Source organism: Manis javanica, chromosome 11, assembly GCF_040802235.1.
Source record: "Manis javanica isolate MJ-LG chromosome 11, MJ_LKY, whole genome shotgun sequence".
NCBI classification, from domain to species: domain Eukaryota; kingdom Metazoa; phylum Chordata; class Mammalia; order Pholidota; family Manidae; genus Manis; species Manis javanica.
Genome location: NC_133166.1, coordinates 41,098,729 through 41,116,891, shown reverse-complemented (window position 1 = coordinate 41,116,891; position 18,163 = coordinate 41,098,729). Strand labels below are relative to the sequence as shown.

At 37.8% G+C, this 18,163-nt stretch overlaps 1 protein-coding gene across 2 annotated transcripts in view; it reads right to left on the bottom strand.

Moving 5' to 3' along the window:
- The window catches only part of NELL1 (neural EGFL like 1), an 865,070-nt gene that overhangs the window by 171,284 nt on the left and 675,623 nt on the right, over nucleotides 1-18,163 (bottom strand). The window lies entirely within an intron of this gene.

The window sequence follows — 18,163 nt, the reverse complement described above, 5'->3', positions numbered from 1 at the left end:
TCCCATGGTAGCTCATGATTTGGATTTATTTTAGATCATTCTTGTATACAGCAAGTAGTTGGTAAGCATTTATGGGCTAAATGAATATATATGACTTCTGCAATTCTCAAGCAGACCTACATGCCAGATCTTTGAATTACTTTAGTCCTTTCTTTAGAAACCCTTGGTTTTACTGGAATGAAATCATTTTCTGCTCTTGTATCTAGCTTTCTGAAATCAATTTTTATTTACTAAATGAATCACAGATTTTTTTTTAATGTAAATGGGTTAAGTAATTCCAAAAATGCAGAGATTTCAGTGACTGGTATCGGAAAATTGCTTGAGAAAACATTTTCATCTACTGCTCCCCTCCTACAGGCTTGGTTCCCTATGGATCTTTTTTCCTTAGGCAAAATCTAACACTGCAGGTGATGAGCAAGTTCACAGGGTATGGCTTACTCAATTACTGACGTTTTGATGACAAGCCCTGGGGCAAAAATTCATTTATACAATGAAAGATGTTTCATGGGGTATATGCAAATGAAAACTACTTCTGCCAAGACTTGTAACTGCATGTGCCTGGAATTAAAGACAGTACTGGAAAGACATTTAAAGTCTGCATGAATTGACCTGGTGTCTGGATTACATGTCATCTCAGTCAATGGTTGTTTTGTTTTTTTTTCTTCCTAATCAATAAATTCTCATACTTGGTTGGTTTTGAGGATTGATGTTTCTTTTTTATTTTTTTCAGGCTCCTTCATCTTTGAGACTTCGATTCAGGTGTTATTTTCAGAGAGGCCAGTGTAATTTCTACCGATGTCAAAAAGTAGAATTATGCTCTTAATATTTCATGCTCTTCAAGGTTCTACATTGTAACATGACCTGTGATATTTCCCAGATAGTATAGATAGTGTTAAATAATAGAGGAATTACTATTACTAGAATAATAGGAGGGATTCTACTCTATCATGAAGGAATTTTTCCACAATCACCGATGCCATGTTAGTGGATGAAGTGACACCTGGAACCTGAATGAGTCATTTAGATAGAAGTTAGAAAGATATATTTCTTGGATCTCTTGCCCCAGGAACCAAAACAGGATTTTCTTTCCATGTGTTTTATTTGCCCAAATATAGATTCGAAAGTTAGAAAGAATGGTCTTATTATCAGCTTGCTAAAATCATTTTATAATCTGCTTGATCTCACCCAGAAGGGATACTTGACTTTCCTAAATGTGATTAAGCTTCAATTCAAACCACGTCACTGTTATTACAAACACCGAATTCTTCTCATTTCGAGATCTCATTCTTCAGAAGCTTGAGGAATGTTGATTAGCTTCAAAGAGAGGGGACGTAGGGAGGCTAAAGCAGTCACCATAGACATCTCTTCTCATTATTAATCTTCTGGATTTCCCTCCTCATATTTTGCTCACTTTCTGGTAAAGCTGCTCACATTTACACTCCCACTTCTCTATTTCTTAGTGGTTTTCATGAAATCCCATCCTAGCTGCTTCCAAACAAAACTAACTGAATTCTCTCCAACCTACTTACTTCCCCTTGTATATATCTCTGCAAAGTATCCTCATCAGCTCTAAACAAACCCACACCATCTGGATCTTACTGTAACTGGTGGACAAGTAGCTTACAAGCAAATTTCTTCTCTGAAGACGGGAACTTGTAGCTGGAGTACAAATAGTAAGAACTTTCAATGTATCTCCTTAAGCTTGTAGAATATCTAAACATTCTAACATATACAAGTATTACCTTCTAAAGATATTAATATTCAAATTTTAAAACAGCAACTCTAAGGACTTTACTCTGGGTGACAATAGTAAGGAATGGCATTATCAGACTATGCAACTTTTGCTACATGTTAATTAATGAGTCTTCCCTCTGAAGGCACATAATCAATTAACCCAGGTACAAAACATTTCTTCTTTAAAATGATTTTGTGTTGGAAATAGCACAGAGTGAATTCTGCTCACATGCTTTATATATAAGAACAGCTCTGTCAGTCAGAGTCCCAGAAGAAAAATGGTTTTCTGCCTAGAACAAGCACCTAAAACTCTAAAGAACAACAAAACATATATACACCTGAGTTCTGCATATATTAATTATGTTAATATTCTATGAGGAATATGTAACACAGTTGAAAAAAAAACCACATATAGATCATAGAAGCATACATCCCTTAGTTTGAATACCAGTTTTCCTGCACTATTAGCACTTAATCTTAGATAATTTTCTTCATTATCTAGGTTTCAGTTTTTTTATTGCAAATTGGGGATGAGAATAAGGTCTAATTCTGTAGGACAAGTGTGAGACTGAAAGGAGTTGACTTACGTGAAGTGCTTGAACTACCCTAACATAGGCAAAGTACCCAAGTACATGACTGGCATCTTGCCCACATGTGTCTCTACATACAGATGATTTCCATTCTAATGGTTATGACTGTGACTTGATTCAGGCTGCTCTACTTTTCCCAGGCCTTGGTTGGATTTTATTCTCTGGACCATTCCACTGAAATTGCATAAGGTTTTCTGACACCCAGACCTGAGAGGCCTACTCTGAAGGGCACTATTAGGACAGGCACTATGACGGCCAGTCTTTCCAACTTTCCATCACATTGATACAAACAGGCCACATTGAAAAGCTGAGGTCAACCACTTTACAGTCAGTCTGCTGTCAACAGTTCCTTCTGTTTCATACCATTCTTCCCATCCCTTCTCCATCTTAACCTTAATACATTACAGTACTTTTGTGAGATTCTAAATCTACCTTACTAGAATGAAAGTACAACTGTGGGTTAGAGCACTTTGTATTTGTGTTTCTAACACCAGCCATCACCTGGTGACTAAATGTTTTGTGACTGTTAGGCATACAACAAACATATTAAAAAGGGCATTTTCTTTTCAAAGTGAAATATGTTTCTAGAATCACAAAGCTCTGCTCTTGTGTAAATAACTTGCTCATCAGCCACAGTTTCTTTTAGCTTGACTCATTTCTATTCAGCATTAATTGTATGCAGTTTAACTCCCATTTTTTCATTGAACAAAGTGTATTCAATTGTAATTATCCTTCTCAAATTTAATTTTGCTCCTCTGTGCCTAAAGCTTCCAAGCTTTTGACCCCTAGTCCTTTCTATATTATTTCTCAGTTCTCCCTGGTATTTGTAACTTCCGCTAAGGACCATCTGTAGATTTAATTAACTTGTTGAATCCTCCTTCTTCCAGATCATTAATGAAGTTGTTAAATAAGTCTGAGCCCAGTGCTCAGCTCTGCAGTATCTTGATGGTCCTTCAACCCCAATTATGTAGTACATTTCCCTTTACCCATTTCCTCTTATTTACATTCCCTTGGTCATTTCCCAGGCCATTGAAAGGCACACTTCCAAATCATTTCAAATTATATTTCAAGTGAAATTTCATGTGAAATAGCTCTTTATTTTTTTTTAACCTGACTTAACTATCCTTAGTGGAACAGCAATTTATAGCCCCAATTTCCCATAACATCCTGCAAATTTAAAGGAATAATTCAAACATTTAACATCTTAAATAATGCTCTATTGGTCTTTAAAATTGGATATTCTACTTCCAATGGGAATATGTCTATTTTGTCAGGAAGTCTCTTCTAATATTTTTTCAGTAGAAAGTAATTGTCGTGGAGTACTTAGAAATTAAATTGTATCACTTCTCCCATTTTCTTTCTTCTGAAAGAGAAATGTATTTTATATCATCTGACTAATTTCACAGTTATACACTTTTTATTGTATTGACCTTTTCACTTTGGCCACAGTTTTTGGTGACTTCTCATGTATGGGTGAGAAACAATTTTAGAACTGAGGGGTTAGCTTCCAAATAAAGATGCTAGATTGACTATTCACATTTGCCTCTTTCTCCACTAAATACAAATAAAGTAATATTAAAGACAAATTATGATGGTCATAAACCCCCAAAGGCAAAGCACATTAGAGAAGAGGGAAGGAAACATTATTTTGGAAGGTAGAGAAGAGATGGATCAATGTTAACTCCTCCAAAACATGACAAAAATGACTCATTGGCTGTAGTTGAGAAAGTCAAGAAGCAACTTGATTTACACCACAGAACACAGGAATTGGCATCAGCTATCTCTGAAACTGTGGGGAACAGGGAGGAACATGGAGGAAAATTAATTGGAAGTTAGATAAAGTGGCAGTTAGATACCTCAGAGCTGTTCCTTCACCCCAGCCAGAATTCTGCCTTCCTTCTGCCCCAGCAAACACTCTAGTATTATTCTCAGCAGGTAGTATCACAAAAACTGGAGACAGTTAAGAGAAGAAACACGATACTAAAAACAAGGGGACTATGTGAAAACTTACATACTGAATTTTGAAACTCTTTGCCCTCTCCTCCCCAGCTGGACCAAGTATAATTCTTTCAGAAATTTAATTAATCCCTTCTATTACATTGGAAGAATCTTCTCTGTAAGATTTGAATAGCTCAGTGAGTGAACCTAGCATCTTTTACATCAATATTCCACATAGGTAAACTGAGTTTTCAGCTAGCCTTCTAATGTACCATTCATAAAAGTGAACAGATAGCCAGTCTACTAGATGTTTGAGAAAAGGCAAAGACAAGAGCAAACTAGCAGAAAAAAACAACTTAGAGAAAACAGGCAATGTTAAGGAATAAAAAACTTTAAAAAGTTATTGCTTTTATCCTCAAAATTATCAAGATGATACTATCAACAGGAACTGGAAACAATATAAAAAAGGCATTCATAAAAGAGTAATATAAGAAGGTAGCAGAAATGAATAACAATAAATTTAGAAGACAAAGTTGATGAAATATCTCTACCTGCCCTGAAGAGAACAAAAAGTGAAGAAAAAAAAAAAGGGAAAGATGAAAATGAAGCAGAAGTAGTCAAACAAATTTGCCACTCTAATGATCTGACCCACAAATAATAGGAGTTCCAGAAAAAAAAAAAGAACACAGATAATTCAGGGAGCAAAGCAATTTTTAAATCCCAGGAATAAAACAAGGAGTTTCCAAATTGAAATGCTCTTCAAAGTTACCAGTATACTGGTTTAACAGCTTCTTACAAAGGTACATCATCATCAAATTTTGTAACATGGAAAGTTAAAAAAAAATCCCAGAGTTTTCCAGAAAAAGAAAAGCTGACATCATACAAATGATCAAGAATGGCACTGTACTTTTCAAATCTTACAATGGAAAACATGACAACACAGTTATCTCTACAAGTTTTAAAGAAAAAAACCTTTAACCTAGGATTCTATGCCTATCCAAACTATCAACCAAGCACAGAGGCAGAGTAAAAATGCTTTCAGCCATGCAATATTTGAACAGTTTATCTTCCTTACTCTTTCTCAGGAAGCTAATTAAATATGCTCCATAAAAATGAAGATGTAACTTTCCCCCAGCAAAAAAAAAAGAGAGGGAGAGAAACAGACAGGATTTAGAAAACAGGAGACCAACATAAAAAGATAATGCTGAGCAGAGATCCAGAGACCACAAACTAGTTGTAGACCTAATGAGTTTCCAGGATACAATGATGAGGTCAGAGGGCTTTGGAAAAACTTTCTTCATTGAGTTAAAGCTATGACATATAAAATGCATTTGAATGTATTGGGAGCATATTATCACTTAAGGAAAATGTGGAATTGAATCGATGTTAAGTGAATGAAAAACTGAGCAAATAAACAACGATAACAAAGTGAGAATAATCAGACCCAGGTAATGGAAGCATTTGTGTAATACAGGAGAACTAATGATAGCTAATTCTGTAGCTCATGTATAAATATTTACATAGAAATAATAATGTAAACACCAAACACTGATATAACCAAAATTGAAAAACAGGGAAATGGGAAGTATTTGTGTGTATAAATGATTATGTGTGTGTGAGGGTGCATGCACGCTTACATGAACTGTGAGTGAGAGGTTGAAAAAAAGAAAATCTTGTCTTCCATGATGGTCAATACACAATGCCCAAAACTACAAAATCATTTAATAATAATATAAATGTGTTACTGTTAGAGATATGAGGAAGAAAATGACTAAGGAAAAAAGGAATGGAGGAGAATAGGAGTAAGGAACTGCATTTCTTTTCAAAACTAGCCATGTTTAACTATTTGATTTTTTTAATCTATGTGGATTAAAGAAGGACAGCACAATTGATAAAAGGGCAAAGGACTTGACTAGGTACTTCACAAAACTGTATAATCAAATGGACAATAAGCATTTATGTTCAACTTAAATGGAGAAAGAAAGATAAATGGAGAAAACATTCCAGAAAGAGAGAATGCCATGAGCAAAGGCCCGAGGTATGCTTATATGCTTGAAAAATGGCAAGTGGGAATAATATAGGGTTATATGATGAAATTAGATAAGCAATATGGGGCTGGAGGATGCTGATCAATAACTGGCTTCTGAATTATAAGACTTAAATAGCATATGTCAGAGTCTTAGCACAAAGTCTAGCTACAATTAAGTTAAGGAAGGTCTAGCCTAAGCATTAAGTAGTACTTATGTAGTTTACATAGATCCTTCACCATTCTGACTAAAATCTTCAGAGATTACAGAAATGTTGCCACTTTAAAACACATTGGTGAAAACATGTAGAAAAAGAAATGTCAACATCTCAAAAATGCTAATGAATGGAGCCTATAGGGAACACACAAGTCACTGTGATATTGTCACATATCTGAAGACTGGGCATCTGGAAAAATTAAAGCTTGCTACTGAGTGCTTGACATCATCATGTTTACAGAAAGAGAGTGCCATAATAATTGGCTGACAGTGAATCAAAAGTACTTAAAAATGCAGTTCACAGTTCTCTAACTGTTCCAGTCAAGTGGTTCCATCCAAAAGGGAACTGCTTGGCAGTTTAAGAACTAGGGAAGTACCATATTTGACCAGGCTTATTAGGGTCATGGATGTGCTGTAACAGGCCAGAGCTTGTCCATGGGAAGAAGGGAGGACTTCCTTATCCTCCTGAAATTAACTATCTAGTTCATGGGTATCAAAGTTTCCTTCATAGATGGTAATGCTTCTGTCATTCAGAAACGTGTTCTGCAAATCCCATGCGATCTCATTGGTATTTCTCTTCATTAACACCTTGAAGAGGAAAGAATAGGTCCAACAGGAAAGGGATAGAAGAAAAATGATTAGGACATATACCATTTTAGTTTGGAGACACTGTGGGATAATAATTGCTATATCAAGTTAATATTTTGTTGAGTATTTTTTTGAGGGGGAAGAGAACTTAATCATATATGTTGGCTATGCTTCATGGATAGGTGATAGAAAGAAAGGGGAAAGAAAACAAGTAAACAGGCAATTACATGTGACACATTCACTTTATGAATAGGAAAACCAGGTTTATATGAAGCACACTGGAGGGCACTTAACCCTGACTAGGGTGTCTGAAAAATATTTCTGGAGTGCAGCTTAAGTTAGGGTCTACTTGAGACAACAAGGAGATATGGGTAGGGGGAAGAAGGGAGAGTAGAAAAGAGAAGCCAAAGAGTTCCAGATAGAGCAAATACAATGGACAGAGGCCCAAGGTAAGAAGATTGTTGCTTTGAGAAAATATGATAAAGTTCAGTGTGGGAAGAGCATTGACTATAACTTGGAATGGGAAGAGTCTCAGAGAGAGTCACTAATAGTACTGAAAGGAAATTGGGGTTTGTGCCAAAGGCACTGGAAACCATTTAAATTTATTCATCAGGAAAATAATTTGATTGCATTTGTATTTTACAGGGATATATTGGCTGCAATGCAGGAAGAACTTCTATTTTTTGTGAGGGAGAAAAAGGGCTTGGGGTCTGCAGACTTGCCTTCTGTTATCAATTCCAGACAAAAATGGACATATTGTGGAGATTGAATAGGAAAGTGAGGGAGAAGGGAAACTCAAAGATAACTGACTACATATATATATGATCTGCAAATAACAGGAATGGAGGTATGTGGCTGACAACAATAATTTTCTCATTCTTCCCAAGACACATCATGATGATGGTACTGTGGCTTTGCAGACTAACACAGGAGATTCAAGAGATTCTTCTTGAATTATCTACTTACTCAGTAATGTTTTGGGCAACTGCTATTGTCTTGGATCCTGAAGACACAGTGGCAGTAAACCAAAAACCTTTTCCTCTTGGAGTTCATATTCTGGCTAGGCAGTCAGGCCATCCGAGAAAAAGCATAATCATGGCAAAGAATGATAAAGGCTATGAAGACAAATAAAACAGTGACAAGGGGGAGATTCATTATTTTAGTTAAGGGTGAAGGTCTCTCTGAGGAGCTAACATTTGATAACATGAGGGAGCTGATGGTAAAAATATCTTTACGAAGATGATTCCAGGCAAGCCAAAGTGTAAGGGAAACAGGACTAGCAAATTCTATATCAAGGAGACCATTATAACCTGCAAAAAGGTATATAAGCAAGGGGAGCACATTGAATGGTGATGGCAGAGAAGTAACAGGGAAGGGGGGCCCAGAGGATACTGAGTATCATAGTCTGTTACAATGACTTTGACTTTTATTGAATGAAAATGGAGCCTTGGAGGATTTGAATCAGAGAAGTGACTGCACATAACTTTTTTTTTTTAACCATGTCCCCTTGACTACCATTTTGAAAAGAGAATGTAGTTGTACAGCAGTGTAAAGGAGATGAGTTAGGAGGTTTTTACATTAATCTGGAATACAAATGATGATACCGTATGGCAAAGTGATAGTGGTCGAGATGAAGCATGGATTCTAGGTACATTTTGAAGGTGAAGCACGGATTTGAATGTAGAGTGCAAAAGAAAGAAGTCAAGGATGATTTAAGATCTCAATCCAAAGAATGTGAAAGGATAGATTTTGCCATCAACAGATGAGCAGTTTGAGAGGGAAAAATCAGGAATATTCTAGATTATTGGAAACCCTCAATAACCAATTTTTTTCTATTATTTTAAATTAATCTATGATCATTACATAACTCCATGTATGCATGTCTCAGGTAAAGAGAACATTATAAACAAAAGCCCATAGACTTGAAAAATAAGGTGCATTTCAGTGACCAGAAGTAGTTTAGAATGGGCTGGAATTTAAGATGTACATTATGAAATAGTACAAAAGAAAGCTAAAGAGGAGGCAGAGACTAATCACCATGGAATCTGGATTCTATTTTCTAAGCACTGAGGAAACTAAAAGGTTTCTTAGCAACATATTCCTTAATAAAATAATCTTCCAGAATCTCCCCTTGTGGACTCAATCTACTTAGCAGAAATGGCTGCCGCCCATTGATAACTTCAGTGTCTCTGTTGAACTGGAGAATGCTTGAAACCACCCTAGCCCACCAAGCCAGAACCTGCTTATCTTTTTAACCACTAACAACATGAATGTATAGATCTTAGAGTTTGATTCATCATATTTTGGACCCAAGAGAACATTTTCAGGGAACTACCTTTTCTAATCAGTGGATCCTATTAGGAGAGAGTGATGCAAATCCCAAGACTTATATTCCCCTTCAGTCAGTCTATTGCCTTGAATTAACCTTTTTCCACATGATCTACAGTGCAGTACATATTCTTGCATACAGATAATTCTTGGATACTAGTTACTAGGGAAAGTTTGTAGTTTCTGGGCTCCAGTTGGTTTTGTTTTCACAGAAACCTGGGTTTCCTTTCTGTTTACTGTGCTTCAAGTTACAGTGGTGTTTTATATTCCACAGGGCATAGGATTAAAAATGAGTGTATGAACCATACTCCTGACTTTTACAGTTCAACAGTATGAATTCACCTGATGGGGAGCAAGAACTGCTTGTCATCTAAGTAGTTAGGAATTATTTTCTGCCTCACAAACTAAACAAGGTAATACCTATAGCTTTCATGTATTTGATGGGATATGCCAATCTATTTAAAAGATCAGCTCCCTACATTTTGCTTCCTGGAAAGCAACCGGAAATACACAAAATTTCTATGCTGTTCTTATTAATGGCATTTATCTCCTCCATCCTCAATATGATATACCTTAACTTAGGTGTCTTTTAAATGAGATTTGAATTGGAGTTATTACAACTTGTGATATATAAAATGAAAAGACTGGATCATGTGAAATTTAAGGTCCTTGTCGGTACTCATTATATATTCATTTATCAAATATTTATTGAACTCAAATGTAATAGGATATTAAAACTGGATTTTTCCCATGTCAAGGTTTAGTAGATAATATGTTAAGGACTCACACATTGCAAAGCGAGGTGCTAGACTACCTTTACAGCACTCACAAAAATCAATTGCGCCTACATTAATGATTCACCACCTTCTAGCTCTATAAACAAAGGCCTGGACATTCAACGAGGGATTCTAACGGGCCAAAAATACAGTCTTTGTTAGAGAAAGCTGTCCAGCATGCTGCCAGTTCTAGGTCACCTTTTCCTTGAAAAGAAAGGAAAGAACTTCCTCTGGCACATCCAAGGGTGCGTAGGGACCAAGCAGGCCACCCCAGGATGTGTCACTGTGACACGCTGTTTATTTTGAGCTGAAAACCATCAAGACCCAAAAGACTTAGGAAGATACTTTTAGTTCTCCCCACTGCCCCCCAACCGCATAAAAAGAATTTAAGTGGAGGAATTGCTGCTCCAGGAGAGAGCTGTATTGGCTACATTATAGTGTAAACTAAGGGACAGACAGGAAGGAAAATTACAAAGCCTAGTAAAATTCTCTCTGTGCCCCATTGTTTCTGCATGGACCATCAAGTACTTTGGTTACCAAATATTTATTCTTTTCATATTCCTGTGAATTGCTTCCCTTTTCCCTCAAAGTCTCAGGCCCCTACCCCCTTCTCCTTGGCTCAGGATGACATATACACCCATTGTGTATGGCTTCCCTGTAGGGAATAATTAAACTTTTTTTCTCTCCTGTTAATCTGTTTTATGTCAATTTGATTCCTATACCTACCAGCTAAAAGAACCTCAGGGGTAAAAGAAACTTCTTCCTCCCCAAAAGGGGTCAAACTTCAAGCACTCATAGAAATGTCCTCTGGATGGCAGGGGGCATAGCAACTGGTATTTGATCCATGCTTCAAAAGTCTAAAGGTCAGTGACCCTGGGTCTGAGGATGCTTTGGTCACAAAGCAGAGCAAATAAAGACCACATTAAGAGAGGGCTTCTGGAGCAGACAGGACTGATGGAGGGGGAAAGGGTCTGTTTTATAGGGATCCTGCAAAAGAGCTTCAGGGGCTCACCTTCATGAAATGTAAGTCTGTTGGGCAAAGGAGCCACAACAGAGAAGTGGACCTTCACAGGCTCAGAGCTACAAAAGGATGGAAGGTGTGCCTACGTCAAGGGAACTCTCCTTGGAAGCAGTGACCAAAGGCCCTCACCAAGGAATACCACAGCCCCTGCTCATCTCCCATCCACAGGGCCCCAGTGCTAAAGAGTTCTGTACCAGGCACCTAACTTATTCCTGTTCCCATGACACACCCTCTGGCTAAGATTTGTGACACCTGTGCATTTTAAAATACCATAGTGAATGAAAAAACAAACCTCCCCTCTCTCTGTCTCAGTGCATACTGCTCAGATTACAGTAGGCTGGTGAGTGGAAAGATAAAACAGTTTTATTTAGCTTTAATACAATATTGAATTAATTGTTTAAATGAGCCTTTTTTTTTTTGGTCTTGAAAGGTCCCCAACCACACAAGGACCTGATAAGCCACAGTGAGATCAATATCCTACCAGTACACTTTTCTGTGCAGGCTGTGTGTCTATGCATAAAAATTGGAAACTACTGAACATACCGTTTTCTACTTAATAATGTCCAGTGCTTATAGAATGCTCACTACATATCAGGGAATTTCAGGGAATTTAAGAATATTTTTCAGTGGGGTGGTACTGCCTTTGTTCTCTTTTTTTTTTTTTTCATAAAAAACAGAGGCACCAAAGATTTTAGAAACTTCCCAGGTTCACAGACCTGGACCTCAAAATTGGACAGTCTGCTTCTAAAGTTCACATTCCTAACCATACACTGTATCTCCCATGTTATTCGTCTTCCTTCATAGTTTAAGGGTTCCATAGAATGGTTTCCCATAATTTATTTTACTGATTCTCTGCTGTTATAAATCTAGGTTGTTTCTAATATATTATTGTGATATAATGAGTCATAAGAAATACATATCTGGTCATTCATATGACCAGATATATATTTCCCAGGTATATCTGGTCTTCAGCCACAGTTCCTGAAAACACTGTAGAGTCTTACAGGTGAAATGGGTGTTTTTTTCACATTAATGAGAGACTTTTGGACCAATCCAAGGGCAGGGCTGGAGGTTGACTCAGCCAATGGCCAATGATTTAGTAAATTAGACTATGTAGTGAAGCCATCACAAAAACCCATGAGAAGAGCTCACCAACCTCTCGGATCCTGCTTCTCAGTCTGAGAGAGCTTCCATGCTTGGGAAACCAGCAGGCCTCCATGTGCCACAGAGCCAGGCCCGAAGCTCTATGAAGACAGAAGCTCCTTTATTTGGGACCCTGCCCTCGGTATCTCTTCATCTGGCTGTTAACTTGTATCCTTTACAGTATCCTTCATTAAACTGGTAAACCTAAATGTTTTCCTGAGTTTCCTGAGCCACTCTAGCAAATTAATAGAACTTAAGGGGAAGGTTATTGGAACCTCCAATCTGTAGCCGCTGGGTCAGAAGTACAGGTAGCAGCTGGGGCTTGTGACCCGTGTCTGGGGTCAGGGGGGTGGGGATGGTGGTGGTGGTGGTGGTGGTGAAGGGCAGTCTTGCAGGAGCGCTTAACCTGGGGAATCTGGTGCTGTCTCCAGGCATAGAGCATCAGCATTGAGTTGAGTTCTCAGACACCCTGCTGGTGTCCGAGAATTGCTTGGTGTTATATGTGGAAAGACTCCCTCCCATACACTTACACATGTTGGAATTGGGTCTGGGAACCAGAATGGAGTTTACTATTATTACTGCTGTGTATAATCCTATTATTATTGTTGTATATGAAAGAACACATCACAATTATTATTTTAAATGCCATCCTTTTAAGGTTTTAATTGTATCCTCAAATCTCATTTATGTGTCCATCTCTGATTATTCTTTCAGTGTAAATTCCTAGGAATGCTTCAGGAAAGAATATGGACAACTTTAAGATCTTTCTTGGCTGATTTCTCTCATTTTACAGAGAAAACTTGATGTTTTTCCCACATCACATAGCCAGTAAATAGTGTAATCCAGGATCAGAATCCAGGTTTCCTAATACCAAATTGAGAATTAGAATGTTTGCATTTCTTAAGTAAATTTGGGGAATCAACAGAGGGTAAGGAAATATTTGTTGAAGGACAAGTGGGGTAATCTTTTCAATGAGGTCTCAGATCTACCTATATACAAAGCCACATACGCTATCAATGATGAAGTGAAAATATACTAGTCAACATTCAGTTGCATCTCCAAGAATTGGTAAATAAACAAGCACAAAAATATCCTCCCAAGGATCATACCTAAGTTACACATACCACTATTGCAGGTGCTAAATTAACTCACTCTCCCCAAAGCGAAACTCTGGTGCACAAATTGATATGTATTAGCTTGATATGACATTATATAAAATGTATATGGGCACAGAGAGAATATGAATTGGCAAAGATGACTTGAATAAAAACTCTTTATATTTGAATAGTGAGAGGCCTTAAGAGCTGCTAGAAGGAATAGAGATACTTTAGTAGTAGAAAATGGATATAAGCATGGCTCCATCATTTACCTGCTGTGTGTCCTTGGAAAAGTAGCCCATTATTTCTGAGTATCAATTTTATAACATGGTAAATTGAGGATAGAATTAACAATAGATATCATTTCTAGACAGCTACTATGTGCCAGGCACTCTAATAAGCTATTTAAACAGACTATCTCTTTTAATCTCACAATAAATTATACCATGAGATAAGCAATATTGCTATGCCTACTTAGTGGAAAACTGAAGCTTAGCAAAATTATGTATATATGATTCAGTATTATGGATTTGGGTAAATAGTGGGAACCCAACCTGAACTGAGCTAGTATAGCTTCAGAGACTGTGCTCTTAAACCCTATTTTGTTTATTCTCTTCTTAACTTAGGCACAACAAAGATGTTGAAGGTAATATTTAAAACAATGTACATACTCAAGTAGAAAATAATGGCTCATTACTCACTGAACCTAACTTATCTGGCCTTTCATATAATCTGTTAGGTTTAGTTGCTCTTGGCCACAGGTAATGTGATCAAGAGGCAATAGATTATTGGAAAGCATATGACATTTGCATTCAGGAGTAGATGGGTTAGAACCCCCAACTCCACTGACTGGCTGAATTATACATGTCCTCAGAGGTGTTCACTAGGGTGAAAATAGTTGCCTCACAAAAATAACAAATACAAAATTAAGGGACTCGTAACAGATGGGTGGTAGGCTAATGCAAGCGTGACTTTAGAGAGGCTTAATAATTTCTGGTGGCAGATGTAGTATCAGAACTCAGGTCTCTGTCCTTTAGGCTAGTACAGCTGACCCTTAAACAACATGGGGGTTAGGGGTACCAGCTCCCTGCACAGTCTAAACTCCGTATGTAACTGTTGACTCCCCAAAAACTTAACTAACAGCTTGTTGTTCATCAGAAGCCTTGATGATCACTTAAACAGTCCATTCACACATAGTTTGTATATTATATGTATTATATAATCTATCAACAATAAAGCTAGAGGAAAGAGAATGTTTTTCAAAGCACAACTCTCCAAAAAATTTCCAATGTATTTATTGAAAATATCCATATAAAGTGGACCTACACAGTTCAAACCCATGTTGCTCAAGGGTCAAATGTATTATTTTCACATCCCAGGCTGCATCTTTAAAATCTAAATCCCTGTTGGCAAAAAAAAAAAAAAAAAAAAAACTATCACTCTCTAGAGTTGTAATGATGAACTGAAAATCTGTTCTGTATTAAGGAGATGAAAATGGAAATGGCTTCAGGCATTTTTCTATATGTCTGAAACCTGGCAAAATGGTAATCCTCTCTGGGTCAAGGACAGGGTTTTGAAATAGCCCCAAGCAACACTGAGAGTTAAATGGCAACTCCATTTTGGAGCCACAGGCAAGGGCGTTGGATCTCGAGCTCAATCACAGATGAGTGGGCGGAACGGAGCAGAGGAAAGGGGTACAGAACAAGGCACTGATTGAACAACAGTTGAATCTTGAGTGAGCTCAATGTTAGGCTGGAGAAAGGAAAAACAAGGACTGGAGAAAGGAAAAACAAGGACATGCAAACAGAACAGATAGATGCCATAGGGGGAGAACAGACCAGACCCCAAAGTCCATGCCATATATGGAAAGGGGACAGCTCTCCCTGAATTCCATCCTTATGTGCCAACTAAGACCCGGATGTCAGCTTCCTCCCTCTTGGAAAGAAAAAAGTTTCTAGTTGACTATTATGTCACCTTTAGCCAATCATACCTCTCAACACCCCTTAGGATAGCTTGCCCACTCCTCCCCCTCCTAATCCCTTATAAGCGCCCCACCTCCCTAACCGGGTGTGACTTCTCTGGCCTCTGGCAATAAGGCCACTGAACCTCACCCGGGGGTATTTAAATAAATTACCTGGCCCTTTGTTGCCTCTCTTTGCCTGCTTATTCCGGCTAATATTTATCTTACACTCAGTATTGGTGGGTGTGGACTTCTCTCATCCTCCAGGGCAATGCCTCTCCCTCTGCCATTCTTTATTTCTAGAAACATCTAGTTTAAGGATTAGCTCCTCAAACAAATTCGTACTTTTAAAAAAAAATTCGCACAATTTTAAAAGAGCATCTGTGTCTATTCGCTTTTGGAGGCTCCAACTGGATGGGCCACTCAGAGAAACCTCAAATCTTCAAATTTATTTCCTTTTTATAAAAGCCACAAAAGCACTGATTACTCTTTTCTGGGCACCTATTAGCTGCAAAACCCAGCAGCAACATTAACAATAGAAGCTGCCATTTATTGAGCACAATCCTGTGCCAAACAACGGAAGCAAGCTCATAATGGGAAAAGTTAAGTAAGTCTGCTAACTGCTGTGAATTTGAAGAGGCTCATTTGTACTCATCTTCACCCCAGAAGTCCTGACACCTGGGGAGGAAACAGAAGAAATGTTCCCTTCTCCTTTAACAAAGTAGAGCTGTTAAACACCTTAAGAGCTCTTTCATTTTTTTCCCCTGAAATAGGGGTGGGCAGAAAAATCACAAACAGATTAACATCAGTAAAGCACTCTCAAAATTAAAGCAATGTTTAAAAGTTGTAAGGATACATAAGTCTTTATTTCTGATCATTCTTTTTATCTGGTAGATGGATAATACACTCAGAAAAAACGATTACCCTCTGTCTACGTATCTGCAAGTCCCTGAAGCACAGGGAAAATAAGAGGATAAATAACCCTGCAAAAAGTCATTTCCCTTTAGGAAAGGTTAAAAGACCCCCTGTAACTGAGAAAAATGAAGTCCTTTTCATGACTTTTATGTTCTCTTTCAAGCTTTAAAAAATCAGCTTATTGCAAACCATTTATAGTAATCTATCAAATAATAAAATAGGAAAATAATAACTTCTGGAAGCTATATTGCAAATGGATAATGCTATTAACTTTTTGCTATTTATTGATCTCCCAGAATATTCTTGTTCAGGCACTTAATATGCCTTGGAAAAGCTTCAAGACTGTGAAAGGTTCAACAGCTATGTGAGTTGATTCAAAAATATTTATAATAAATGAACCCATTCTGAAGCAACTGTGAGAAAAAGTCAAGGTCTGCTATTTCTATAATGTCAGCATGTTTTTTCCAAAGCTTTTACACTAGACTGTGGTCTAGCCTATAGCTTGACTAGTCTTGTCCAACTCTCACTGCCTGACTCAAAGGATACTGAGTGTGGGTATCTGATATCTATAGAATTGTATTTATGCAATTTATAATTCATGTAATATTCAAGTAAGGAAATGCAGTAAAATAGGTTGTCTTGTCTGTACCAACATAAATAATCATCTTGATTTACAACCCAGTTGAAAATCCTACTAAGAGTAACTGACTGAGTAGTCCTGTTCATAGAGAAAGCATTTGAGTAAATTATCTTTAAGATGTGTGTGTGTGTGTGTTCCAGGACACTCATCTAAGTTTTGCACTATAAGAGACATTACCCTATTACATATATTGAAAACTCTCTTCTAAAAAAAGAAAGAATAAAGAATTTTCTCTTCCTTCAGAACTCAAGGGCTAGCGTCACATGTTCCTTGGGTGTGGTTGGAGCACCTTCAACAGGAGAGAGTGTACACAAATAGTCCCAGCTTCCATACCATCTGCTTCCTAAGAAGGTGTGCCCACACGAAGGGCACAGGATGGTCTTGGCCAGTCTCTGGCTCTTGAATGGTAAATAATTTTCTAATTAAAGTAATCCTAAGCACTTCTAAAAATTTTCAACAGATGCTTAAAAATGTTTTATCAAAAAATGATAATTTTTATGTTTCATCAAATAACACTGAGATACATTTACCTAATATATACACACACACACACACACACACACACACACACAATTGGTCCTTGAACAACATAAAGGTTGGGGCGCTGGCCCACCACCACCCACAGTTAAAAATCCACATAAACTGTTGATTCCCTAAACACATAACTAGTAATAGGCTACAGTGACTGGGAGCCTTACCAATAACATAAACAGTGCATTAACACATACTTTGTGTATTATATGTATTAATATACTCTTTTTATAAATCGTAAGCTTATAAAAATATACTATAAAACAGAAATGTTTTGGGGGTGCAGAGCCAGGATGGCGGCGTGAGTACAGCAGTGGAAATCTCCTCCCAAAAACACATAGAGCTATGAAAATATAACAAACAAAAATCTTCCTAAAATAGAGACCACAGGACACAGGACAACATCCAGACCACATCCACACCTGCAAGAACCCAGCGCCTTGCGAAGGGGGTAAGATACAAGCCCCGGCCCGGCGGGACCCGAGCGCCCCTCCCCCCGGCTCCCAGCGGGTGGAAAGAAACCGGAGCGGTTTTTTTTTGGCAGGTGCTTTTTGGAAGCCTTAAAGGGACGGGCCCCCGTTGCTAGGGAGGCAGGGTGGCGGGACCGGTGAGCAGGTGCCTGGGACCGGAGCCTGAGGACAAAGAATATCCCGCGTTTC